This window comes from Benincasa hispida, chromosome 5, assembly GCF_009727055.1.
Source record: "Benincasa hispida cultivar B227 chromosome 5, ASM972705v1, whole genome shotgun sequence".
In the NCBI taxonomy this organism is placed as follows: Eukaryota; Viridiplantae; Streptophyta; class Magnoliopsida; order Cucurbitales; family Cucurbitaceae; genus Benincasa; species Benincasa hispida.
In genome coordinates, this window is record NC_052353.1 from 28,089,747 (window position 1) to 28,104,281 (window position 14,535).

Sequence of the window (14,535 nt, forward strand, 5' to 3'; positions counted from 1 at the left end):
GGATGTTCGAAATCATAAAACTTCAAGGGGAATACTCATGTTTATTTTCAGAATTGACACAGAATCATTCACAACTTGATTCAAATTTTATGAGTATCGAAATCCAAAATTTGGTTAGAAATTATCCTGGGGTACATGTGGCCGTACTCCAAGAAGCAATTAAAAAACAATACGGCTATAATGTTAATTATAGACGAGTGTGTCAAAACAAGAGAAAATCGTTGATTGCTGTGTTTGGTGATTGGGATAAATCATATTCAGAGCTTCCTTGTTGGTTGAGTGCTCTTGTTCATTACAATCAAGGAACACGAACAAATTGGTATTTTCTTCCGTCTGATGTGCCATATACGACTATTTTTTGTCGAGCTTTTTGGTCCTTCAGTCCTTCAAGAGAAGGGTTCAAAAATTGTAGGCCATTAATCCAGATCGATGGAACTCATCTCTTCGGAATGTATAAGGGAAAATTATTGACCGCCTTATCTATTGATGCAAACGGGCATATATTTTCCCTTACTTTTGCTATTGTTGAAGGTGAAAATTCGTCTAGTTGGTCATGGTTTTTGTGGGCATTGCGTGAATATGTTACCCAAAGAGATGGTGTTGCTTGATTTCTGATAGACATAAGGACATTCTTGCTGAAATTAATAATGAGAAAATTGGTTGGAGTGAACCTAGAGCGTACTATCGATATTATCTTCGCCATGTTGCCAATAATTTCAATACGAAATACAAATCAAAGTAACTAAAAGATTTGGTGTTTTAGATAAGAAATCAACACCAAAGGCGCAAGTTCATTCGGTGCATGAAAGAATTGAAACAATTGAACCCTGACTACCTTGAATATTTTTCAGATATTCACTTGGAAAAAATGGACCCAATCACATGAATGGGTGGATGACAAGCAATTAATGCATGAATGGTGTTTTCAAAGGTGCTACAATGTTACCAATTACTTCTTTGGTTAGGCTAACTTTTATCGCACAATACTGTATTTTGAACGTCAAAGACAAGAAGTTAGTGAAACACTCGATCGTGGAGACATGTATACAAAATATGACCTGAGAAAACTTAAGAGGTGGGAAAAACGAGCATCTGCACATACGATGAAATTTATTGACAAGGAAATCAAAATTTGAAAGTATAAATTGACATAAGTATGATTTCTCCCTAGAAATGACAACACATACAAGTTTTGGGCTTGAAAGAAGGAACATGTTCTTGTAATAAGTGGCAGTCATTCAAGATTCCATGCTCTCATGTAATTGTAGTTTGTAATTACATGCATTTGACATACATACCACTTATTGGTGAATGCTACAAATTGTCCAATATCAAACGATGTATTGAAGTTCGCTTCCATCCAATAGAACACCTAGATTATTGGCCCAAATTATCATTTACAGAAGTTCGTCCGAATGCGAACTTACTAAGAGAACAAGGTCGACCAAAAAGTACGTGCATTCATAATGAAATGGATTGGAGAAAAGTAAGCCAAAAAGTTCGATGTACAATTTGTAAGAGAGAAGGACATAACAGACGTACTTGTCCACCATGTACATTAGGTGCTTCGTTTTCAGGTCATTAGGTGTATCTTTTATGTACTTATAGTTTTTATGTAATTGTATATTTTATGTACTTGTATTTTTCATGTAATTGTATCTTTTATGTAATTATATTTATTTATGTAATTGTATATTTTATGTACTTGTATTTTTCATGTAATTGTATCTTTTACATACTTATATTTTTAATGTAATAGTTTAATTTTATGTAATTGTACTTTTTACGTAATGATTTATTTTTCATGTAATTCTATCTTTTTATGTACTTTTTATTTATCTTTTATGTGATGGATTTTATTATGTAATATAATTTGAACTTCTTATGTAGTGGAACCTGGTCCTTCTAATCCCATACAACTATATCAACAAAATACACATCATTCACAATCGGTATGGGATACTTCTTCTACAGTAGTTTTGAGTTGTCGGAGAAGGGAGGCATCTGCATAACATACTATCCCATTTGATCATTGCATTATTCCCTATGTTGAACAGGCAGATTTTCTTGGGGTTACATAAATAAGATTTATCAAGTTTGATTGGCACCTCATTACTTCTCCAATTGAGCGTTGGAGACCAAAAACCCACAAATTTCACCTGCTTTGTGGAGAATGTAGAATCACGCTGCACGATGTTGACATACAGTTTGGGTTACGAGTGGATGGACAATTATTGATAGGTTCACTACAATATGATTGGAAGAATGTTTATGAAGAGCTATTAGGCGTTCTACCAGATGTACTGAAAGGATCAAGATTGAGTATCCCTTAGTTGGCGTCTCAGTTTCCAAAATTACCTCCCAATGCCGACAACATTAGCATATGTAGGTATGCACGAGCATACATGATGCAGCTTATTGGAGGATTTTTGTTCGCTGACAAGTCAAATAATCTAGTGCATCTCATGTTCCTCCCGCTACTGTCTGATTTCGAGCATGTTGGTACGTATTCGTGGAGTGGTGCATGTCTTGCATGGTTGTTTAGAGAACTTAAAATTTTATAGCAATGTTTGTAGCAATAAAAAATGCTATTAAAAGTCGATCATAACATTCTTTTATAAAAAATTGTTAGGGAAAGTATATCATAGCATTTTTCTAATGTTATAAAAAGTTTTAATAAAACTAAAATTATGCAATCGAAAGTGAACTTTCGTAGTTTCTCTTATAGTGTTGAAAAAATGCTATAAAATGTAAAAGACTTTTAATAACATCAGCTACAACAACATGCCTAAAAACGCTGTAGAAAGTCTTTCATAGTATTTTTTTTATTGCTATGAAATATGCTATAAGGTACCGTTTGGATCAAAAATATTGTTTCATGGATATAACAATTAAATATCTGGGATTTGAATGTTTGGGTTTTATAAGTTTTGGATAATTAATGTTTGTGTTTGGATATGATGCCCAATTAATGTCTAGAAGTTAAGTATGCATGTTCAATTTACCAATGTTCTACATAGAAACTAAAATTAAATACAAAAGACTAATTATTGTAGTCATCAAATAAATTTAGTATAATTTAATCAAAAAAGATAAAAATAAATGAATACTTTTAAATTAAACGTCTTTAATTAATTTAAATTAATTAATATAAATAATCAAATAATTATAAAATAATTAGAATATTAATAATCATCATAATAATATTTTATACTAAATGGTTTAGATAGTATAAAATATGAATGGTAAAGATATTTGTTGAAATTTATTAAATCTAATTAATATATTTATATTTAATAGTTAATTAAAATTTATAATAATGAGTATTTGAAATTAATTTATGAACTAAATAAGTTATATTTTTACTGGTCATCTCCCAAGGATAAAAAAAATCTCGAACTTTAACAAGATATTTAAAAACCCATGTAAAATGAGTTTTGAAGTTCTCTGAATAATAATATGAATATTTTTAATGGATAGTAAAATAAGAGAAAAAATCTAAAAATATATTACCTTTTTAAAATATTTAAAAATATGGAAGTATTGACTAGTTAATCTTTGAATTTTTTGTAATTTCCAATTTCACCCTCCCTTATCTTATTGTACACTTTCTTCTTCTTCTTCTTTTTTCTTATTTTCTTTCTTTTCTTCAGTTTGGGTTTCTTTCATTTCTCCACTTTATGCTTCTTTCTTTTATTTTTTTTTTATTTCATTTTCTTTCTATCGTTTATGCTTCTTCCAATTTTCTTTTCTTTCTCCAGTTTTTGCTTCTTCTCTTTCTTTCTTTTCTTTTCTTTTTTTTTTTTAATTTTCTTTCCTTTATCTGATTTTTTCTTTGTCCCTTTTTCATAAGAATTATGAGGCTGAGTTTCGTACCCAAGACTTGAAAGTATCCAATTCATAAGTGACATAACACCAAAAAGTGAATCATCAAATTTGATTATTATAACGAAACATTAAATATAAATAGCAAATGAAAACAGATTTGAAAGAAACTACTTTTTCTAGTCCACAATTTGCACCAGAAACATTTCTTAAAGGTTTCAAATAAGAAACGAGAATAGTTATTAAACAGGTTTATTTCTCAAAAATTGAGAAATGTGGACGATATTAAACAGGCTAATAGTACTTTTTTTTCATTTTTTATAGGACTTTAAGAGTATGATGTCTATCAAAAATAAACTTTAAAAAGTGGCATAGATGGCCCAAAATGTAGTGTACAAATTGAAATATTTGTGTATTTGTGTACCATAATATTTGTGTATTGATAGTAACAATTATTAGTGACATTAGTGATATAACTTAGAAAGATATCAATCATATTAATGTATTAGTGATATAGAATTTAGGTAGATATTATTGGTAGAAGTCTATCAGTGGTAACCACTAATATTTTCTATTATCGATAGCTTAATCTTTGATGGTTTTTTTCACAATTAATATCCATTTATAGAAGTCTATCACTGATAGCTAAATGAATGAACTTAATTAGTAAAGTTTAATCTCAAACTAAAGTGTAAGTGAAAGGTCTAGAAGTTCCCACTACTAGCATGTTATGAGTGATACCGATAATATGTTATATGATGGTAAAAAGGAATAACAGAAATTATCTCTAATAACATGTTATCAATGATAGAAGCTATCACCAATATCTACGATATTAGTGATATCAGTGATAAAATTGAGGTAATATCTATTTATTGATGATATCAATGATACAAAAGTCTATCATTGATATCCATTGCTAAAAGTTATCAGTGATAGCCAGTGATTGAAGCTATGAATGATAGTCATAGCTATCAATGATATCGTATACTAGTGATATGACTTAAAAATATATCAATAAAATGATGATATTGATGATATTGATGATATGACTTAGGTAAATATCAGAGATTGTAACTATAGAGCTCTTAGGTGTTAATAGACATCTATCACTTACAGCTTCAAATGTTAAATTTTAAAAGATGATAACTTCCTTTCAAAAGTTGATAACTACTTAAAAAAGTCTATCATTGTTATCTGCTGATAGCCTTAGGTGTTAATATTTCAACTTTGATTCCAATTAATTAAAGTGTATAAATGATAAGCCATTGAAAACTGATAGCACATTTCAAGTGTTACTATTTTAAGGTTATATTATTATTTTCTCAAATTGAAAACTATCACTAATACCAGATATCAATGAAAGTAACTAATAATAGCTATCAATGGCTATCACTGATAGCTACTATTTGTTTTTATCGTTCATAGATGCTATCAGTGATAGTTTTCAATATGAGAAAATCTGAAAAAGAAACGTGAAATAATGGGTTGCACGAGGGATTTTTAGTACTTTACCTATATAACTATCATTGATAACTACTATTAGTGATATCTGCCGCTAATTTTATACCATATCCCTAATATGTTTATCTCTGTTCTACATTTTTTTTATATATATTTTGGGTCTAATTGTTATTTGTGGAAATCCCCAATAATATTTGGGTAAAAAAAAAAATCTTTGAGACAATCAAGAATATTAAATGAAATGTCTATCTGAAATCCCATTGGAAAATTTGTGATACAAACAAGACCTAAAATACATCCTATAGCGTTTTTAACTAACACTATGAAAGTTTCCGTAGCTATAAATTTAAGCTATTGAAAATAAATTTTTTATAGCATTAAAGAAACGCTATGGAAAGTCATGAACTTTCAATAACATGGACTACGATAGCGTTTAAAAACGTTATAAAAAATCTACGATAGCTCTTTTTAATGCTATTGTAAGTGATATTTGTTGTAGTAGAATTCTTTTTATAGATAAGTATAACATTGTAATTTTTTTACTTTACATTAATGAATTTATATTTTATGGGCACACTACTACGACATGTATTTTAACGCTAATATTGTTTTACTTTACAACATTGTATTTTATCGAACTGAGTTACCAATTTTTTAGTTACATCTATATTTTTGCTCTCTATCTTTATCTGTATTGTTTTGCAAAAGTGTTACAACATTGTTCTTAATATTCATGACTGTCCACTAAATTACTTTCATAAAAGGGATGGTTAGTCTAAACATTGAAATTTATAAATTTTAGGTGTGTCAATGAATAAATTGTAGTAGTAAAATGGTTTGTTTGTAAAAAAATAATATTTAGAAATCGAAACGAATGAAATAGAAATAGAATTCATTTTACACCGTGTGAATTTTAAATTCTGTAAATGGAGGCTGCAATATTTGGCAGACATGAATATATTTTTTTGGTTTTTAATAAAAAATTAAATTAAATTAAATTACAATTTGGGCAGCTATAGTTATTCCGAGCAGGCGTAGCTTTTATATACACAATACATGATTCTTTTCCCTATTTTCAGATTTTATTTTATTTTATTTATTTATTTTTTTTTTTTGCATCAAAACGAAAATTATTGGTTGAAAGAATATTTAGAATTTAAAATCATTATAATTCATAAAATAAAAAAAAAATAGAATTCACTTAGTTTTAACTGTGATGCGTTTGTTGAAGTTAAGGTGTGATATTATTTAGCACATGAATATGGATAAGAAAGAAATTAAGTATTATATTATACAAATTAAATTACAACTTGGGCAGCTATTATGAATTTATAGTTTATATATATGTCAATTAAATTCCATGGTCAACTTAGAAAATGACAAATTAAGCATTTTAAATATTTATTTGGGTTATATTGTAAATAAACTAAACTGGCAGCCCCATAGAAATTGGCTTAGCCAAACTCATGAATTTTTGCTATTTTTCCAACAAGTATAAGTAGGGAGGCAACACATGTGATTTTCAACATAACTCACAATATTGATTATTAGCAATAGAAGAAATATCTTGAAATTAATTAAATGGCATTCATCCAAGCAACCCTCTTCACATTTGCTTTGCTATTGTCCTCGAGTAAGATTTACATAATACTACCTTTTTTTTGTGTGTTTTAATGTTTTTCTCTTTACGTCTTGAATTTGATAATTGACAATTTTGTTAAACAGGTAATGCCGCTATAATTGTGATTAAAAATAATTGTAGACATACGATATGGCCCGCAACATTAACTAGTGGCAGCGCACAAAGCCAATTATCTGCCACTGGATTTGGATTAGCTTATGAAGAGAATGAGATTATAAATGTTCCTACACCATGGACTGGTAGAATTTGGGTTTGAACAGGTTGCACCATAGATGACTCTTCGAGATTTTCTTGTGAAACTGGAGATTGTGCCACTGGCTCCGTATTTTGCAATGGCGCTGGAGGAATTCCGCTAACTACGTTAGCTGAATTCACATTAGCTCAAAATTGAGGCACAGATTTCTACGATATCAGCCTCGTTGACGGCTTCAACTTACCTGCTTCCATAACTCCAAATGGTGGAACAGGACAATGTGTATCGCCCAAATGTTCTTCAGATGTTAATATGGTGTGCCCATCCGATTTGATTGTCCAAGGGAAAAATGAGGTTATTGGCTGTAAGAGTTCCTGTCTCGCATATAACCGACCAGAGGATTGTTGCACGGCTGAATTTAGCGACCCAAAAATATGTCAACCTAGCATCTCTGCCGAGATCTTCGAGGAAGAATGCCCACACGCTTACAGCTATGCTTATGACGATGAAAATAGCACTTTCACTTGCACCAGTACAACCAACTATGATGTTACCTTTTGCCCATGACCACATACTCACACACCACAATAATCATATATATTTCTAAAATCATTTTTATTATCATTTTGGATAAAATAATCAGCGATATCATGAATATTGTTCAAGCCCACAACGTGCCATGAAATTAATTATGTATACTTTTCCTCCTATACATTCTATGTCTCACACCTTGCTTCTTTACATAACTTCTCTTCTTCCAAACCCACAACATGCATACACTAATATAATCTACTATGTTTCTAACGATCATCTTTTTCTGAATAAAATATACTAAACCCATTGGTCCTTAAGTTTAACGATGTTACACTTTAAGGTCCCGTTATATAACCATTTTTTAAATTATTTTTGGTTCTTAAATATTAAGCTAATTTTCAGAAAGTTGGAAGTGGAAGTAGTGTGTATAGGCTTAATTTTAAAAAATAAAAATAAAAAAACTAAGTTCTCATTTGATAACCATTTCATTTTTCGTTTTTCGTTTTTTAAAATAAAATCTATTTCCTCCCCATTTCTTACAACGATTTACATCTTTTTTAAGTGCAATAGTTGAGTTCTTAGCCAAATTTCAAAAACAAAAACACTATTTTAACCTCAAATTTTTTTTTCTCTACTTCTTACCAATAATTTAAAAAAAAAAAAGTCAAAATTTGAAAACTAACAAAAGTAGCTTTTAAATTTTTTTTTTTTTTTTTTAAATTTGACTAAGAATTCAACCATTGTACTTAAGAAAGATGCAAATTATAGGCTTAATTTTCAAACACCAAAAACCAAATACAAAATTATTACGAAACGGGATCTTAAAGCTCTTTTTTTGTTTTCAAAATTTAGCTTGAATTTTGAAACTAGTGGTATAAAGTGGATAATAAAGAAAGAAACTTGGAGGTGGAATAATGTCTATAAGTTTAATTTTATTAAAAAAAAAAACTAAACAATTACCAAACGAGGCCTAAATCGTTACAAATTTAGTCTTTATGTTTCAAAATGTTACTCTTTTTCCTTTCAGATTTTAATTTTGTTTTAATTTTGTTGCTTAGTTTCAAGATACACTTTTGAAATCAATTTTCACTCAATGTGCACTTTCCATTTCCTATATTAATGTATATTAATTAATTTAGAAGAATTAAAATAAATATAATTAATTAAGATTTCACTTCATAATTATTTTGGATTAATCAATTGACATTAACGTTAATGACCGAAAAGTGAGTATTTGTGTAAAATCGAGAGTAAAAGTGTACATCATCAAACTTAGGAACTAACTTGCAACAAAATTCAAATTGTAAGGGTAAAATTGTAACATTTTGAAATTTGGATACTAAATTGAAATAAAACTCAAAACTTAAATATTAAATGTATCAAATTTTGAAATTTAAGGAAAAAAATAGAAATTAGACCCAAAACTTCATAAATAAAATGATATTTGTTCCCAATTTATTTCAATTTTAACGTTTGTGTAATAGTTCAAGCTAGCTTTGTTATTTAAATGGTATTTGATAAGTTAAAAGTAGATTTCCTGTGGATAGATGATAACGGGCAGAAATGCACGTTATTACAGCACAAATTCATAAAACAATGTAGGATTGCGATGATAAAAATATACAATATTGCGTCCAAAAACATTAAGTTCACAACATTGCGATTGCATGCGTCCTTCGCATTAAAATAGCTAACTTATGTATTTTTGTGCAGAAAATGCGTTGACGCAAGGTGAAAATGCGATCCAAAGAAATTAACGTCCGAGCGCATTAAGAGATTACGTTAACGCAAGGCTATGCGATCATTTGCACTCGCGAATATCTGCTCAGGAAGGTTGCCGCATAGAGCCGGCGCATCATGGTGGACGCATCTGAGTGAAAAGCGTAATAAATCACGATGGGACAAAAAGCTGATGACGGTCGATTTCGAAAGTTGACAAGCTATTAACGACCTACTGTACCAAGTACACTCAACTTTTCGGTGACAAATATTCGGCGCATCAGACCGAGAATTAATGCCATCCTATCAGTGTAATCATAAGAGAGAAGAAGCCTTTCACCCTGAAGCTCTATAAATACCAAAGGCCACATTCAGTGAAGGAGTTCGTTCAGTTAGAGAATTTCCCCATAGATAGAATAACCTTGCTTATAGTTTTTCTTTTTACTTAGAAGGCGGAAGCAAGAGAAGGGAGATTACTCTGAGAGATCATCCTAGTGAACTTGGAAGAGTGCCAGAAGTGTCGAAACTTGAGAGAGGGCTAACTCTTGCGAAAGGAAGAACATCTTTTGAGCAGAATAGAGATAACAGTGTAAAAGCCTTAGGAAGCAAAGAATTTCTACCAGGCTCTCTACCCTTATTTTTCATTGCCATTTTGTACTCCGAGCTTATTTATAGAAATGAAAATTGCATCTTTATATCTGTTCACTTTCTGTACATTATGCTGAGTAGCTAAATCTGTCGAATAGGTTGAGGAGCAGTTAGCTAGCATAACTGGGGATCTTCATTCTATGCGATTATCTTGTATTATGTATGCATCATTCGTCTATTAGAGATACTCGAGAGGGTAGTCTAAGGATAGAATCTAGGCTTGGAAAATTCGGATTAGAATCTAGGCTGGGGAGAGTCAGATTAGAACGCATAATCAAGAGATAGAAGCTTAGGAATAAGCTCTGTTTGCTATTAACGCATCACATGCATATTAGAGATAGGTTATAATTGTATGCAGTCACCTTGTCCTTGTGTGCATCTCGCATCATCGCATAGGCAAGAAGTAGAGACTTAGGAATAAGCTCTATAGACACTATCGCATTCATTGCATGCGTCCTAAAATTTGGAGCCACTGCATTTGTATTGGAAGATGATTTGCTGTCGTATGAGTGTAGTATGATCGCATAGTTTGAACACATTCTCGGGAAACGCTAGATAAAGACCTTCTTAACCCGTTCTGCCGCTTACTCAGTATATCTATCACACAATCACTCTTATCTCAAATCTGCTGCATACTTTTTATACTGTAAACAACAAACCAACCAACTCCTTGAATTATTTGTTACCGCAAAGTAATCTAAGAATTACCACCGCATCTTGTTTTCCTTAGTCCCTGAGTTCGACCCTGGGCTTACCAGGAAACTCAGTAGGATTTATACTTGGGTCCTGCTGAGAAAACTTGTTTGCACAATGTACATGTCACCATCGCATTCTATTCCATTATTTCATCGCATAAAATAATGCATCAATAGACATTATTTAATTATTTATGTATTGATTTTTTAGCATATTAAATTTCTATTAGTTAATTATTTGAAAAGTCTTATATGAATGCAATTGAATCTTAAATATTTTCCACCCTGTTTTGTTTTTTAAATTTTCAAAAACAAAAATAATAAATAAAATAAAGCTATATCTAATGAATGATAGTTTTTTCAAGAACCCAATAGATTTGAATAGACCTATCAAATATTTAAAAATTTATGTATTTTATTCAATTTTTTAGTAGATGAAATCACATTAAAACCCATACAAATACACAAAAGAAAGGTGCATAAAAAAGAATATAAAAAAGTTAGTACACCGAAACTGTTAGAGATTTGAAATTTGCTATACTTGTTTAAAAGTTTTCTTGCTAGATAGCTCAAAAATTGTCTCGCAAGATATCGCTCAAAATGTTGATCCTATAGATAATTTTTTCTTTATTTGGAATATCCTATTCTTTTATTTATTTTGGATATTTTCCTTATTTATACTCTACAAATTTTAAATGGCGTATTTTCCTTTTTCGTTGTACCTATTTAAGAGCATGTTGTTGTCTTTCTAGGGTTGTCACTTTTGAATATTTTTATTGAAGTCTTTCGCTTTGTAAGCTGGTGGCTGAATATTGTGGTTGCATGCCAATCTCCGTGATTGTAATTCATAGTTCTTGAAGATCTTGAGATTGTATTCTAGATCGACACGGAAGCATGCTTCGTGAGAATGTTGGCTTGTTCTTAGGGGAAGCTTCTCAAACTTAGATGGAGCCTAAGTTCATCAAGTGAATTGATCTTCACTAGAAGGAGCAAAACTTACAGTTGAGAGGGAATCTCATACTTAGTGGGAGTCTAAGTAATTTCTCACTTATATACACATAATTACGAGGCGCCTGAGTTTACTTGAGAGGAGGTCTCACATTTAGGGAGAGCCTAAGTGATCATTCATCAAGTTATGTTATTCACGCATCACTATATTTACCGTCTATTTTACAGATGCAGGTGATTCTGGGCCTAAGTGAAGTTATTCATGCATCACTTCATATTAGTAAAAGTATATTTCCTGGGCATATTGCTTTCAGATGCAGGTGGTATAACACCGAATTGGGTTACCAACCCATGTGTTATATCTTTTAGAGTTTATTTATTTGATTTTCTGCTTGTTCATACAAAAGTTGATGTATTGTGTGAGACATCATTATACTTTGTGGTAAATAACCTTTACTTCAAATGATATCAGACCGAGTCACCTTTAGATGCATCGATCATGGAAGGAACAAAAGAAGGTGATTCTACTGCTCGACCTCCTGTTTTAGATGGCGCCAAGTACTCTTATTACAAGGCTTGAATGAAAGCATTCATGAAGCCCATTAACTACAAGACTGGAAAATATGTTGTGTTTGTCTCATCCCTAAACTATTGATGATAGTAAGGAGGTTCTAAAACCTGAAATTGAGTGGATGACTGAGACAAGTGATGAAGCTTCTCTTGGAAAATCTCATGCTCTTAGCGCCATCTTTATTGGAGCATCAGAAGATTCTCTTACTGACTTAATATCATTGTTATCAACACAATTAATTAACAGAGTGATGAAGCAGTTTGAGAAGAGATATAGAACTTATGTTCCTCGAAGTAGTAGGACAAGTGGTGTAACATCTACAAAACACTACAGATCACAAAATTTCATAAAGGATGCTGACAAAATTTGATATGGTGTTAGCCCAGGGAAGAAAAAATCTTCGATGCAGGGCATGTGATGGATACGGACAATTCCAATTTGAGTGTTCAAATTTTCTAAAAAATAAAGATAAAAGTTATGTCATGAGCCAATCTGATGACGATTTTGGAGAAAGTTGTGAATCCGAGGAGGATGTTAAAGCTCTTATCAATTATATATTGTTTGTTACTTCTTCATATGAAAATCCTAACCTTGATGTGTTCGTAAGCAATGAAAATAAGAAAATTTGACTTGAGATGTGATCTTTCTTATCCTATGTTACGTCAAAAGTGGCAAGAGGATGCAAAATCTATTGTTACTTAAAAGGACTTGATTGAATCTCTTCTAATTGATAACCATAAAATCATGCCCATTATTGTTGATTTGAATCGTGAACGGAATAAAGTGCGGGCAAAAAAAGACTCAATGTGCAAATCAATGAGAATGTTTAACTTTGGATCCGAGAAGCTTGATATGATTCTAACAAAAGGTGAGTGTTCTAGTGATGTATCTAGTTTAGGACACTTTGGTCTAGGGTACAAAGTTGACTGGAGAGTCTCTTATAACAAAAAATAAAAGATGGAGTTTATTAGAGGGCAAACATGAAGTTTATTAGAGTGCAAAAATGTTCCTAGCAAACGTTCAATATCCACTATCGATCACTCTGCTCATAAAACAAATAGATCATACAAGATGAACTGAATTCGTCATTATTGAGGAAAAATGGGCCACATAAGTCCTTTCTATTTTCGTCTACATGGGTACTATTACAACTGGAATAGATCCTCATTAACTCAGAAACACAACCCTACCGATTTAAGTTGTTCTAGAACAAAACAAGAGTTACATGTCAAAGATACCTCCAACAGGTGCATTGTTGTTTTCACATCTATTGGTTCTTTGGTAGTGGGAGCTCACGATATATGACTCATGAGAAGAATTATATTTCGGTGTTGAAGACTATGAATTCCAGACGAGTCACTTTTGGTGATGGTGTAATTAGGAAGATTATTCGGAAAGGGAAACTTCAATATCCCATCCTACTTTTGTTGGATGATGTTATATTAGTTGAAGAACTTCCTGAATATCTCACTAGCATAAGTTAGCTTTCTGATTAAGGTCTCAGTGTCAATTTTACTAAGGATAAGTGTGTTGTCCCAAATAATGACCAAACTCTTGTCATATAGATACACACTCTTTTGATAACTTTTATTTGTGTTGTCCCAATGTATCTAGACAGGTGTGCAATTTCTCTATTTGAGATGAGAATGTTTTATGGCATAGATGACTTGGCAATGTTAGTATTAACTATTCAGAAGGCAGTTTCGTAAAATATCATTATCGATCTTCCCTTTCTGCATATGGATAATTAAGTCATCTATGGGGGATGTCATGTAGGTAAACAAATTAAAGTTTCTCGTAAACAGGTATCCCATACAAAAATAAATCGTATATTACAACTTATTCATATGCATCTTATGAAGCCCATGCAAGTTTCACATCACGGTGGGAAACAATATGTTCTTGTGTGTGTTGATGACTTTTCAAGGTACACATGTGTGCACTTATCAAGAAAAAGTATGATGCCTTTAAGGCATTCAAAATCCTATGCTTACTGCTTCGGAAGGAGAAAAACCTTCATATCAACTAAGTCCTTAGCGATCATAGGTGAGAATTTAATAATGCTCAATTTTCATATTTCTGCAATTCGGAAGGTATTCATCATGAATTCTCTGCCGCTATAACTCCTCAGCAAAATAGTGTGGTGGAGCCATAAAGTTGAACTCTACAAAAAATGGCTTGTGTAATGCTTTACGCAAAAATGTTGCCTTATCACTTTTGGGCTAAGGCCCTTCATACAACATGTCATATTCATAAAAGAGTTGCTCTACTTCCTTGTACGTCTTGCACAAACTGC

At 31.4% G+C, this 14,535-nt stretch overlaps 1 pseudogene; it reads left to right on the forward strand.

Annotated features, from left to right (window-relative positions):
* Positions 1–6,870: 6,870 nt before the first annotated feature.
* On the forward strand, positions 6,871–7,691 carry LOC120077464 (annotated as a pseudogene).
* Positions 7,692–14,535: the final 6,844 nt, after the last annotated feature.